Raw genomic sequence first — 14,965 nt, forward strand, 5'->3', positions numbered from 1 at the left:
TGTTGTGAGACAAAGTTCAGGCAGATAGAAAGTTTAATCAATACGGACCAAAATAAAAAGGGGGGGGCATAAACCAAGTAGACTCATTGTGGTGACGGTGGTTAAAAGTGTACGTTTGTCTACGAAGGAGTGAGCGGGCTAGTCCAATAAGCAAACAAACTAATAGATAATTGAACTGTTAAATATAGAGAAATTCAAACTATTTCGACTGTATGCATCTAAAAGCTGATAACAAAATCCACTTGATTAATTCTTAAAAGAGTGTGTTTTTCAACAAAAATCTTCATAACTCTTCAATGGACGAGTAGGAAATTTTGCTATTTCAGCAAAAGTATTTACGATAAACCGATAAAATAAAATAGTGTTTTTCAGGAGTTGTGTTTTCATCGTTCAATATTTTATGGTAAAACCAATTAAGAAATAGTCAATTTGTGCGATGATACTAAAAGTCGTCAATTAGATTGGATATGTGATACTTTTTGAAAGACCAATATACCCTCTCTCTCAGTATACCGCGAATTTATAATAGTGTTATTAGCAAACTATGGCTAAACTGGATAGCAGGTGGATGCTTCTGATTTATTTATCAAAGTTGCTTCAATTTGATTGATTCATAACTTTGTAGATTACTCAAAAAATCATAAGACATGAATCCATATGGTTTATTTATCATATTTGCTTCAACTTGATTGTTCAATAACCTTGTAGATTATTGCGTAACTTAATTTTACATATCCGACAAGGCTGGTACTTTGAACACCCTAGGCACAAGAACCACCCTAATTAAACTAACAAGAAAAAACAGCAAAAAAGTATTAAGAAAGACGTAGACCTATGTATCTAAAACTAACTAATTAAACGTAAACAGTGATACCTTCCTAAATACGGCTTTGGGACCATAAGGCATTATGTGCAACCGTTGCGAAAAAAGAGTCGGAAGAACATTAGCGGCGCAAACAAATTTTCGTGAAAGAAAAAAATGACCAAAATGGATCTAGTATGAAAAATTACAGCGGGTAGTCCGAGCTTTCAAGAGGAATCTCAGTAGCTCTGCAAAAACGTTGGCGGAAAAACTCCATTTAATCAAAACTATTGTGCAATATGCAAAAAACGTGAAGGACTACGCACACAGAATCTAGTAGGAAAATTACGTGCGCGGAAGTTCTGCACTTAGTTGATTACAAAAGTTGTCCTTGACCTATCTATGCACGTAATTTTATTCATTTGGAATCAATTCGTGTACCTTGATGTCTAGAACTCTTGAAGCTTTGGTAATATTTTTGTAGAAGAAATATTTAACTTTCTGATCTTCAATAATAACCAAAGTATCAATGAATCAATAAACCAAAGTATTTCGAATTCGAATAAAATTAAACAAAATCGGGAGGGAATTGGAAAAGAACTTGCACGTTGGGTATTGGAACTAGAGATTTGGATATCGGTTCTCTCAACTTAATAGGAGGGTTAGTCTATCTTTTCATCTCGCCCTAAGTAGAAACTAAAAACCACTCCGCTTTATTGTTTATACTACCAGTAGCCAGTTTACCAACTGCAGTTTTGCCAACTATCCATCGTGCAAACAGTATAGTGTCGTTGCCCCAGTAGTTTAGTGAAAGTGAGGTACAACTGTTACTAAAAGTGAACATGGCGCCGAAAATACCGGAAGGTTCCCAAATACAATTTCACCATGTGCGCATTACAGTTCTGATAAAATTCAATAAGTTAGAGATTGCTTCATTGAGCCGAACAACGTAAAACATTTCACCGTACATGACAATGTTCGAATCCAGATCCCTATACATATGAAGGATGGCTAAGTCCGGCTGCGCGATGTTGTACTGTGTTCTACCGAACATCCCGACCAGGAGGAAATAACACAATTATAACTCATGCTGATATTTTGTTACGAAAAATTTCCTATCAAATTTTGCTATAAAGCAGAAACCGTTAGGTGTTAAAATAACAAAAATTCTAACAAAAAATTCTCTACGAATATCACATTTATAACAAACGTTGATAGCAATATAACACGATCATAACAACATGAGATAGCATAATTGACCCCAACATACCCGATCAGAACGACATAACAGAAAGATATCAAATTTATATCTCATGTTGATATTTATTACTCACTGTGTTATTTTTGTGATATCCCTACCAGCAAGGCAAGCAAACTTATATCAAGATTATATCTTCTGGTGATATCATTGAACTGTTAATATAATTTTAATGTACGCATATAACGGTGATGTTATAATATATTATATATTCTTTCACAATTATCTTTGAACGCTAACTGTAAACTGTAAAGCGGGCAAATGACCAGTTGGTTAAAGCCCCAATAAACAAATCAATCGATCAACTGTGAATGATTGTTATATTACACCAAAGATCGTCTATTTGCTAATACGCTGAAGCCTCTTTTTATGCGTATTTATTCAACTTTTTAAAGCAAATTTGCGAAGTTTTTATTGATTTCCTTATATTTGCGTTGTCCACATGGACATTCAAAGTTCCACGATTTTGAGAATAGATAAGTTTTAGATGCAAGAGGTCGGAAAACTTGAAAATAAGGTGTTTAACTTACTTGGTTGCATTTTGATTAAGAGATTACCTATTTTCTGAGACACTCGTCTGACACGCTATTTCGAATATGTGGCTTATGATGTCAATGTTGAAGCCTTTATTCAAAAAGTTTTGGAATCGCAAAGTTATCAACAAGCTATTCAAAAGATTATAATTTTCATATAAAACTTATTTTAAAGAAGATGCAGGAAGTATCAAGCACTCCAGATGAAATAAAGAAACGGGGATTGAAATAAAAAAAGCATTTTTAAACTATTTGTTGTGGTTTAGTCAAATGATTCTATAAATAATTTTCTTTTAATTAATTGTGTATATTGCTAAAACGAATTTCCAGAACATAAAAAACTGTTTGATATATACTGATTTCCACAATACCGTTATGAATTTTAAGGATCTTTGAGGATCTTCAGTCCGTTTTTCCAATTTATGTGGGTTTTTATAAACAACCGAAACTTGTCCAGTTTGTGGGTATCTGATTTTGTGCGTTCTCCGAATTACCAAAGCATTGTAATTTCTTTTATTTCAACCCCCGCATAAAAATGTTTAAGTTTGAAATTGTTGTATCTTTTCATTCCACCTAAGACAGTTTGACATTTACAATGAACTGCCAATTACTTTTAATGCTCATATGTACTAATGTTTCCTTTGCATTCGATGGTGCTTCGTTCGTCTTAAAAAAACATCGAACTAACAAATTTTCGCAATAATCAAAATACTTGATTCATTTTGTAGAAAGTTATAAAAGGAATAATGCGACCTGTTCAAATTGTTGAAAGATTAATATTTGTGAGTATGCTGCATAAAGCTATCAATATTTCAAAATGGCCTAGAAATCTCTGAATAAATACACATCCCAGCTGGTATTATTGTTTGCTGTTGCAATTTAAATATGTGTTTTAGATAGTGGTTGAAATAGCTAAAAACTTTTATGTAAAAATATTGAATAATTTCCTCCTTAAAACTAAATAAAATTTAGAAAAGAAAATGTATTTTAGAAAACATGAAATATTCTAAAATTCGTCACACCGAAGAAACTTCAACAATTTCTCGAATTTTATGATTATCTGTTAACTATTAAAATTAATTATCAAAATTATTAGTTATTAAAATTGTATTTCTGCGAATTTATTAGATGTGAGATAATTGTACTGGTTTGCTTAATCTTCCCCATTTTAAAAATGCCAATAACAAAACCCCAAAAGCGACTTTACTTGAAATCTCAAAATGCTAGCCTCAAATCTTTGGTATTTGTTTCTTTGAATCTATTCGGAATCATAAGTAACATTTGTCGTATTCTCCGTAAAATAATGTAGGTAAATTATCTGCTAAATGTTACCATATCGCATCGACATTATTCCTAAAAATCGTGTAAATCATGTTAACGTACAAGAGAAGCACCGAAGCGCACTATTTAGAATCTAAAAATAGTTCCACTTTCCTAATCTGAAAAGATATTATAAAGCTATTCAGTCTATCGTAATATAGGCAGCTGTAGTAGTGCGCAAAACTGTATGAAAACAAAGCGTATTATACAAGGAAAACAAACAGTCCTTTGGCTTTGGCAAAGTTCAATGTGTGCGTTCTGGAAACATCTTCTGCATCTATAATCGTTTTGCCCTTGACGAATGCGTAGAATATTATGCTAACATTAAACATCGGTCAAAAGCAACGTCGTTGGTTCATGCAGGAAACATCCCCATAAAACTCAGAATACCCAGGTTCAAATCGCTATATCCACTAATAACAATCAGCGTGTCATATATTCATAATAACAATCAGCCAGCATGTATGCAATCACTTGACAAAACTATGGAAAGCTTTTGCTATATGAAGCTTTTTGCTTCCAACCGAAAAGCGCCTTAATGTATGCTATATTTTTCTATTTTATTCTATTTTTAGACCTGCACGCTAAATTCGTTGATACTATACAATAGGTAATAAAAGCTATATTGGCCGTGGGAGAACCTAATAAATTTTGTTATAATTCTAATAGAAGCCTATCACAGGTTGTCATATTTTTGATATATACTAGAAGAATTTCTGTTATGTTTTCTGTTATTTTACCAACTAACGAGACCAAAGTTATAACACAACTTGTTATCATAACAAAGTCACTCAGTCTGTAATAATTATGTTATTTCTTTCTGATCGGGTAGCTTATATTACTTATTGTATAATATCAACGATTTTAGCGTGCACGTCTAAAAATAGAATACGAGAAAAATAAAGCATACATTAAGGCGCTTTTTGCTTTGGGAGCAAAAAGCTTCATGCATCAAAAGCTTTTATAGCATTGCCAAATGATTGCATACCTGCTGGCTGATTGTTATTGTGAATATATGACATGCAGATTATTATTTGTCGATATTGCCGCTTTGAACTTGGGTATTCTGAGTTTGATGGGGAAGTTTCCTGCATGAACCAACGACGTTGTTTTCGACTGATGTTTAAAGTTAGCATAATATTCCACGCTTGCGTCAAGGGCAAAACGATTATAGATGCAGAAGACGTTTCCAGAACGCACACATTGAACTTTGCCCAAGCCTAAGTGCTCTTTGTTTTCCTGGTGCCATACGCTTTGTTTTTATTAAGTTTTACTCACCAATACAGCTGTCTATATGACGATAGACTGAATAGCTTTATAATATCTTTTCAGATTAGGAAAGAGGGGCTATTTTTAGATTCTAAATAGTGCGCTTTGGCGCTTCTCTTGTACGTTAACGTGTTTTACGTGGTTTTTAGAAATAATGTCGATGCGACATGGTAACATTGAACGGATACTTTACGTACATTATTTTACGGAGAATAAGAGAATTCTTACTAAGGATTCCGCATAGATTCAAAGCAACAAATGTGTTTTCAGGTTTCAAAATAAGTCTCTTTTGGGGATTTGTTATTGGCATTTTGACATTAAAAATGTCTTACTCCACTATCTGGGGCTAGGTGTCATTCTAAAATCTAAACTATCTCCCATGTAACGAAACTATGTAAGGTTTGCACGCTTATAACTCCGATATTACTAGATGGATTTTAATCATTCATACACCAACCGATTCAGAAACACCTAACTTAAATATTGGTAATAATTTAATATCTCCCCAATAAAAGTAGACTTTTGGAAATTGGTAAAATGAAAAAGTTCACAAAAAACGGGAAAAATACCATTCGTGAGGCAGATTTCTCAGACACAGCCGTCAAAAGAGGGCAGCTTAGTTGCTCAATGAAACACGAAAAGTCATAAATAGAAGCAACGCATGTCCGTTTAAATCAGTTGTTGCTCTTATCTCACACGAGCAACGTCGTCTCCGGGCGATGCAATAAGCGCTATCGATTTTCGGTAACGTTGGCATTTGCACACACTCGCACTTAAGTGACTAAACCATATACGGTTAGTTTATAAATAGAGGTGACGCGTACCCGTTTGAATGTTTTTGTTCTTATGTCGAACGGGTAAGAGCATGGCTGCAGCGTCTGGGCACTACAATAAGCGGTAGACGCTATGCATTTTCGGCAGCGGTGGCCGTGTGCGGATTTGTCGGGTACCAGCATGGTGTCACAGAATGATTTGCAAAGTGGGTGGGCGGGGTGGTTTGGATTTAATTCAATACGGTGTGTGCTGCTTAAGAGTGCTGCGTTTGAAAAAAATATATTTATTTTTATGCATGCGTGTGCGTTGTAACTTGTTAATCCATGTTTACGGCGCTTTGTAGCTGCGTAGGGTAAAGAGCCAATTGGTTTTCATGTTTCATATTTCGGTTATATGTTTTTTATCAGTAAGGCATCTGACAACGTGCTTCTGTAGTTATTGCACTGTTCAGCAGCGTAGTATTTTATATAGGAGAGTACACTCAGGTTTTTACGCGGATTTTGAAATTTACGCGGTTTTCATTAACGCGTTTTTTTTAAATTTACGCGGTTTTCATTTACACGGCCTGTATCCCCTGCGTGAAAAATCTGAGTGTAATTGCATCGGAAACAATCACATTCCCAGCAGAACTTTTTGTTTTCTAATTTCAAACACTTTTGTTTCGTACTGCACACAACGGAAAATTTTAAAACAGAACTTACCGTCCCAGCAGCAGTTGAAGCGGGTGTTCTTTTTCGATTCAAATTCAAGCCATGTCTTGAGCGTTACTGGACTTAAAATTGTTTTCCCAGTTAAACCAGTCAGAATATCTGTCCTACCCTATGTATTTAAAACACAGTTCTAATTGCGTTTTAAGGTATACAACAAATACGGTTGTGTATACTAATTTAAATTTTAAAATAAATCTGTTCTAAATTATGAAACAAACCGCTGTACTGAACATATAATTATGTCAGTCCTATTACCACATAAAACACCTATATAACATAAAACGCTGCAGAATTGGTTTAATAATACAATGTTTACACTACAGAGTTATAACACGTTTTAATAATTAGCAACAAGAAAAATATCACCAAGATAGCATAAAAACCCGTTTTAACTGGTAGTGCGAACGTTGCATAACAATGTAATTTCATTTTTCCACCACTAATCGATCAAGAAATACTTACACTTAAGATTGTTTACTTAAGTTCATTAGTACATTATTGAAAATTTAAATGGAAAATGAAATTTCATATTTTATGGAGAATCTGTATATTTCCGTTGGCGGGCGTGGGTTTCCTCATCACAGCTCTCAATATGGAACTTTTCTTTTGAATATATTTTCTGGACAGACCAGCCTATTTTTACTAGATGGATCAGCCAAATAATGCCAATCACCTAGTGAGATACTTGATTAATTAATAGATTACCGTTAAAAGACCTTCAATAAATTATGTTTTAATGGGGAGGGTATATAGCAAATTGTAACATATGAAAACAGGCGAGTGAACAAGAACGTGTGTCGATATGTGTGATAGATAAAAAAGCTATATTTTTAATGTCACCGTGGTCGTGTCCTGTACACAACCCTTTAATTTTTTGATATGGGGAAGACTAAACAAACCAGTTAAATTATCTAGCACCCAATAAATTGCTAGAAATGCAAATCTTTCATAGAATTTATATCTATCAACTGCGAATATAACAGATTTATGAGGAAATTCGAGAAATTGTTGATGTTTGTTCGATGGGACGGATTCTTGAATATTTCATGTTATTTCTGTTACACATTTTTTCCAAATTTGATTAAATTTTAAGGAGGAAATTAACAATATTTTTGCACTAAAGTTTTTAGATATTTCAAGGATTATCTAAAACGCATTCAAATCACTTGTCAGTTCAACTATTAAATATACTCAAGTAAACTCAAACACTTTTTATGCGGAGGATAAAATAAAAAAGTCGCGATAGTTTAGAAATTTAAAAAACGCACAAACTAGAAAGCCACAAACTGGATAAGGTTTAAGTGTTCATAAAAACCTGCATAAATTGGAGAAATCGCACTGAAAGTCTTACCAAGATCCTCAAAATACACTACGAAAATTTTAAAGATCAGTATAATATATCAGATAGTTTTTTTGTGACCCGAAAATTCGTTTTCGCAATATGCAGCACAGATTAGAGGAGAATTAATTATATACTCATTAGACTAAGCCATGAAAACTAGTTTTAAAATGCTTCTTGATTTCAATTCGCGTATCTTTATTTCATCTGGACTGCTTGATACTTCCTGCATATTCTTCGAAATAAGTTTTATAGGAAAATTATAATCTTTAGAAAAGTTCTTTGATAACTTCACGATTCCAAAGCTTGTTATAATAATGGCTTTAACATTTAAATCGTACGCCTCCTACTCGAAGTTATGTGTCAGACGAGTGTCTCAGAAAATAGGCAATGTCATCTCTTAATCCAACTGTAACCAAGTAAGTCAATCAAACACCTCACTGACAAGTTCTCCGACCAGAAGCGGATCCAGAAAAAAAATTCGGAGGGGGTCCAAAATTTCGACTTTAAAATGTTCATTGTACAATACGTAATATGTAATATCCTCATTTAATTAAAATCAGTTTTGGTAATCGAATCTGGTTTGCAAAGATTTTGAACTTAGAATGAATTTAAAAAAGAAACTTTTTTGAAAATTATCAAGATGTTAAAAATTTTCGAGGGGGTCCGGACCCCCAAGACCCTCCCCCTGGATCCGCCACTGTCTCCGACCAATTGCATCTAAAACTTGTCCATACTTAAAACGCGAAATTTTGAAAATCCAAATCAAAAAAATCAAAAACTTAGAAAATTTTGTTGTTGAATTACGACGCATAAAAAGAGACCTCAGTGTATAAGCAAATATACTGTCATTTTTGTAACCGTTAGCGTTCAAAGATAATTGTGAAAGAATATATAACTTACTGTAACATCATCGTTGTATGCGTACATTAATATCATATTATTAATCCAATGATAGCACCAGAAAATATAATCTTGATATAAGTTTTCTTGCATTCCTGATCGGTATATCATAAAGATAACACAGAGAGTAATTTATATCAACATGAGATATAAATTTGATAGCTTTCTGTTATGATGTTCTGATCGGGATGTCATTATGTTGCAAGTCAAAATATGGGGAGGTAGCATCCGTTACTAATGACTTGGAGAAACATCTTCCCAGGTATTTCCAATGAGGTTCGCATGGTGAGAATGAGGATGGCAACCCGTATTCCTTTTTACATGACCATCACAGGCAAACGTGATGTAAAAGTGCATGGTGTCTGGTCATGTTTGGGGGCATACACTAATTACGTAAGGGCATATGGGGAGAGGAGGAGTTTCAATAATATCTTACAAATTCTTATCTGAGGGGGAGGGAGGGTTTGTCCTTTCTTACGTAATATCATAAAACAAGATTTAAAAAATAAATCCATAAGGAAAATATTCTTTTTAATAAGAAAAGGGAACTATTTTCATTTGCACCATATAATCCTTGTATATCAAACAAAAGAAGTATTTTTTTGGCTTTTGATTGTACATTGTTCTGTTCGGGAACTCAAGTCACAATATGCCTTACAAGTTAAGAAGTGTTGATACCCTTCGTGTTGTTAGACCGACTTTGTTCTTTTCAAACGTTCGATTCAAACCCGCAAGGTATCTTGAAAATGTTCTAACATGCGATTGTCAAGGATCTTGAATGTCGAATAGTTCCAGAGTGTGAACTGTATTTTAATTTAAGAAAATTCGAAAATGGTTGGACTCGGAGCTATGCGTACGATAAGCGTCACAGCTGGAACTCAGAATAAATTCATGCCAGAAGAGGTTATAAACTCTTTTAAATTCTACATCACAAGAAAATAGATTCAAAGGAAGAGGAATATAGCAAAGCAGATCATGTGGACCATATTGGAGTTACTGAATATCTGACAACAGTTATTCTTTCTACTGGGCGAGATTGACATGCAATTAAAATTCTGCAGATGATTACCGTTAAATTTTGTCATGAGCTTTCTTGTAATAATTTTATAGGGGAACCCGGGGCTATTCGGACCTACTTAAGCAAATCGCCATTTTAGGTGGATAGATATGAAAAAAGTTACCAGTCAAAAGTCCTAATTGTTAGTTTGAAACCTCAGCTACATTTTGGTGCCACTCAATGGCAGCACTAGGCGACGATTTGCAAACCTCTACGTTTTTCCGTCCTTTTACAATGTAGGGGTAATTCGGACCTCCCTATGGGGCAATTCAGACCGTAGTTTTTCTTTAATTTTTTTTTATAATGGAATTATGTTTATCTATGAATTAGTTACAAGAGAGACTCCTTAAGAAGCAAAAAAAATAAATAAATTGCTTCACAAAAACTTTATCTGGTATATCACAGCTGTCGATTGGCGGCCCATGTATTTTCTTTGCTGTGGCGTGTGCAATGGTGTGCGCAACCGCAAGCCGCTGAACTGTGGTTGACGGAATAGGGGGTCCGAATAGCCCCGTACGCTCATATCGCACAAAAGTGGTGACCGTCTCGAAAATATATCTGTTTTCATCCAAACAAAAATCATTCCATAAAATACGAGCCTCAAGCTTTCCAAAACACTTACCTTTTATTTTTTTCACTTTTATTTGTTGCTTTAATCACGGTTTTTCCATTATAATGATTTTTGTTTTGAGAATTGCAAAACAACGAAACACGTTGTATCTCCTTTCTACAAATAACAAAGAACTTCAGCTCTCAAAATTAATGTTTCAGAATAGCGGTTACACAAATATGTACGATAGTCAGAAAGTCTTGCTATTTTCTGAGAAATCGAGGGGGTCCGAATTACCCCCACTGTCTTAATAGCCCCGGGTTCCCCTACATATCGTTTTCACTATCTTATTATTTGATGAATTATCATTTTTTTTTAAATACGATAATCATGATAAGATCTTTTGTAGGAGGAGGGGGAGTTCACCAAAATCTTACGAACTCTTATCTGGGGGGAGGGGGAGGTCGAAAAGCTCTAAAAGAGCCTCACGTAATTAGTGTACGGCACCTTTGTTGTAAGTATCTGCTGGGAAAGATACCTGTTACCTTCTCTGTCAAGATCATGAAGTCATTCCATCTCCCCCGAATTCGATTAGCAATTCTAAAAAGATGGGTATTACTGTATAAAACAATATGATAAATATGCATTTCCATCTAAAGCCATACACCTAGGTGCTCGGAAGGGCACCTTACCAGCCACGCGCTGCAGTACCACACGAGAAAGGAAATATCAACCAACAAAACACTGCGTTAGCGCTAGTGGGGTGGCCGTGAAGCGTGATACTAATATTTAATTTAGAATTTAGCGAATACAAGGGAATTTCCCTTGTATTCGCTAAATGCCTTGCAACTGAAGTTATTCGAACTGATGCATGAAACATTGCTTGAATAATGCAAAATAGAATAATGTTCGTGTCATGCATTTAGCTTAAAAACTATGCAGTTAAAGAATAAAGGATGCAGTATAAGGGAGTAGCAATTTAAAAAAAAACTATTTATGAGCGACTTAGTGAAATTATAATTACGTCGTGGAATATTTTTTTAAATTGCAAGAAGTAGTAATTTAGGCGGTGATCAGCTATCTTTGAAAATTAACCCCCTTTGCTATGCAACTATTCTTATTCCATTGCAAGTAGTTTTCATTTTATAATTTTCCTAATTGCACTCATTTTGTCGTATGTAATTTCAATGTACAGCTGGGTGATGCTAATCGACATTTCTTTGAACTTAGCAAACTAATTCCTTCATGTCGATTTGACCGACTAGGGAACTAATCCACAGAGTATTTTATGTTTGTGGGGAATAAGCATGGTCTTGTCTGAGTGGAATAATGACTGTTGAATCATGCATGTTGTTGAGTTCAACCATGGTGGGCAAACCCACTGGGTCTGGCGGAATGCACAATTCTGTCATCGCACTAGAGACAGCTCAGTGACGGTCTACCTAATGTGTCATTTTATATAGGAAGAGGCAAAAGTGCAAATCACGTTCTTTCGAGCTCAGTCAATGTGCGGTAAAATATTATTCTAAATTAAAACTTATATACTAAAATATCACAGAAGTAAATCACAGATATAGGAAAATTATCACAGTTCGATTAGTTTATCACAGAAATATATTAATTTGTTTTTCATGTGAGTATACAGATTAAATTCTACAATATGTTACAAGTTAACCTAAAATAAAATGAAATTATAGGAACAGTAAGTGGAATCGGTACTAAAAGCAGCCGATTCAAATACCTGAACTTGTTACATTATCAAGGTAGAATATGAATTATTAAGACTAAATCTAAACATATATTGATGCCATAAACATATATTGATCTGTGCAGATTAGCTACCATTCACACTGCTGCGATTTATGTTGCTAGGGCTAGCACGAGGTGATTAAAGAAAAACCAAACAATGTAATACAAGAATTATATTATATTTATAAACACACACTAATAAATTAAACATTTACAGTTTCAAGCTGCTACAATCAAAAGCTGCTGTGAGAAAGGTTTTGTCTGGAAATCCGAACAAACTTGAAAATTGTTTGATCGCGGATCTAACCTCAAAATGGCCGAAAGCACAGCTCCAGCGGAAGGAAACAACCAGAACTGTTCGTTCTGCGAGGATGTTGACGGGGTGGACGACATGGTCCAATGCGACGTTTGTGACCTGTGGGCTCATTACCGGTGTGCCGGTGTGACGGAAGCGGTCAAAAATGAAAGCTGGAGTTGCTCGAAGTGTAGCATTCAACTACAGGTACCAAAACCTGGTAGGAAGGCACCCGCGAAGAAAGGGCCGCCTAGAAAAACAGGTACAAAGAGCGACGCCGGGTCCGATATCAGCAAAGGAAGCGCACAAGGGTCTAATGTTGAATCTTCGCTCCAACAATTGTATCTAGAGCAGGAAGCTAAAGAGAAGGAATTGGAGGAGCAAAAATTATTTTATGAGAGGCGCTTAGAGATAGAGCGTTCCTTTCTGCAGCGAAAGCGGGCGCAACAACAAGATATGTTGCTTAAGGAGAGGCAACTATTGGAGAAACGTCTGTCCGACGAACGGGAATTTTTAGAACGGCAGCAGGCACTCCGGACCCAATTCCGGCACATGAAACTAGAGCTATCCCGTCAATTCGAGGGTACGGATGATGAAGTAGACGAGGAAAGTCCGGAAGGTGCGGCTGATAAAGTCCAGCAGTGGATGAAATCCAACCGGCAGGATCCTCGAGGTGCGTATCCGAAGCAGCAAGAGAGAGTTACTACATCTTCATCGGGCGACAGAGAGGCCATCGAAGATGAGGATAAGGCGGAAAAGCTAAAGCGAGACAGTCTAGTCGGAAATGTCATCGGTGCACGTTCGGTTGCCACAAAAGGCAACATAATACAAAGCAAAACAGGATCGAGCAGCGTAAACAATCGATTATTAGAACAGGTTATTCTCCAACGCCCATTGAAAGGATCTGTATCTTTTGCACATGAGCAGAATCCTCACGTGGAGACGGATTGCGAGGGAGAGGAAATAGATCCGTTGTACGATGCAGACTGGACGGAGGAGGAAGAAGCAACCATTCGTAATATATTAAACCGTCGAAGGCAAAACAGGTCGGGGTTGTTACAGAGTAATCCGTCACCAACCCGTGGTCCAACTCAAGCGCAGTTAGCTGCACGACAAGCTGCTTCGAGGCATTTGCCAATCTTCAAAGGTGAGCCAGAGGTGTGGCCGCTTTTTATAAGCTGCTTTGAATACACGACAGCAGCTTGCGGTTACACAAATACTGATAACCTGAAGAGACTTCAGGATAGTCTACAGGGTTTTGCGAAAGAAGCCGTCCAAAGCCGCCTTTTATTACCCGAGTCCGTGCCAGAGGTCGTAGAGGACCTGCGCAAATTATTCGGAAATCCCGAAAAGCTACTCAAAACTCTGGTAGCGAAAGTTCGGAACGCTCAAGCCCCTAGACTGGACAAGTTAGAGACATTTCTTTATTTCGGGATCACCGTCAAGCAATTATGCGACCACCTCGAAGCAGCCGGATTGCGAGATCACTTGAGTAACCCTATGCTTGTACAGGAGTTGGTTAGCAAGTTGCCTCCTTCGTACAAACTTGACTGGGTACGATTCAAGCGAGGCAGGTGTGGAACTCCGCTCAGAATATTCACGGACTTTACAAACGAAATCGTTTCCGAAGTTTCGGAAGTAACTGAGTTTACCGGAACTGAACAACATACGTTAAGAGAGCCAATGAGAAGCAGTAAACCAAAAAGAAATGAATATCTGCACGCTCATACAACGCATGGCGGACAGTCTGGAGGGATGCTGCTCCCGGCACAGCAAAAAAGCAAGAAGTCGTGTGTCGTATGCAAAAGAACCGACCACAAGTTGCGATTTTGTGACGACTTCGTTAAGTTGGGCCTGCGAGATCGGGCTAAGGTTGTGGAGAAACACAAACTCTGTCCAGTTTGTCTTAACGACCATGGCAACGCACGGTGCACGTTCAACGTCAAATGTAATGTAAACAACTGTAGAGGTGGTCATCACCCGCTACTTCATCGTGCCGAAGAAGTCATTCAGGTCGCACGCGTTGAATTGAATACTCACGAATGTCAAGCTTCCATTCTATTCCGGATGATTCCGATAACCCTTTATTACGGGGAAAACTCGGTTGATTCCATCGCCTTTCTAGACGAAGGCGCATCCACAACGTTGGTAGAAAGCACTATAACTGATAGACTCAACGCAGAAGGAATACCGGAACCACTAGTCGTCGTGTGGACGGCCAACATGAAACGTCATGAAGATCAGTCCAGGAGAGTAAATCTATCGATCTCGTCAAGGGGAAGCGACATTAGGCATCAGCTAGCAAAGGCGCGTACCGTTACAGATCTGGTATTACCGCAGCAAAGTATCAACTTTAAGGAAATGGCGAAACGTTTCAAGCATTTGCGCGGTTTGCCAGTGATCGAC

At 36.6% G+C, this 14,965-nt stretch overlaps 1 protein-coding gene and 1 long non-coding RNA gene across 4 annotated transcripts in view; one reads left to right on the top strand and one right to left on the bottom strand.

Annotated features, from left to right (window-relative positions):
- Positions 1 to 14,965, bottom strand: part of LOC131677856 (phosphofurin acidic cluster sorting protein 2) — a 95,132-nt gene that overhangs the window by 55,592 nt on the left and 24,575 nt on the right. The gene's annotated exons all lie outside the window — the stretch shown is intronic.
- Positions 11,897 to 12,743, top strand: LOC131677865 (uncharacterized). Its single transcript, XR_009303442.1, has 3 exons — positions 11,897 to 12,148; positions 12,213 to 12,278; positions 12,349 to 12,743. It is a non-coding gene; the product is annotated as an uncharacterized LOC131677865 (long non-coding RNA).

Source organism: Topomyia yanbarensis, chromosome 1, assembly GCF_030247195.1.
Source record: "Topomyia yanbarensis strain Yona2022 chromosome 1, ASM3024719v1, whole genome shotgun sequence".
NCBI lineage: Eukaryota > Metazoa > Arthropoda > Insecta > Diptera > Culicidae > Topomyia > Topomyia yanbarensis.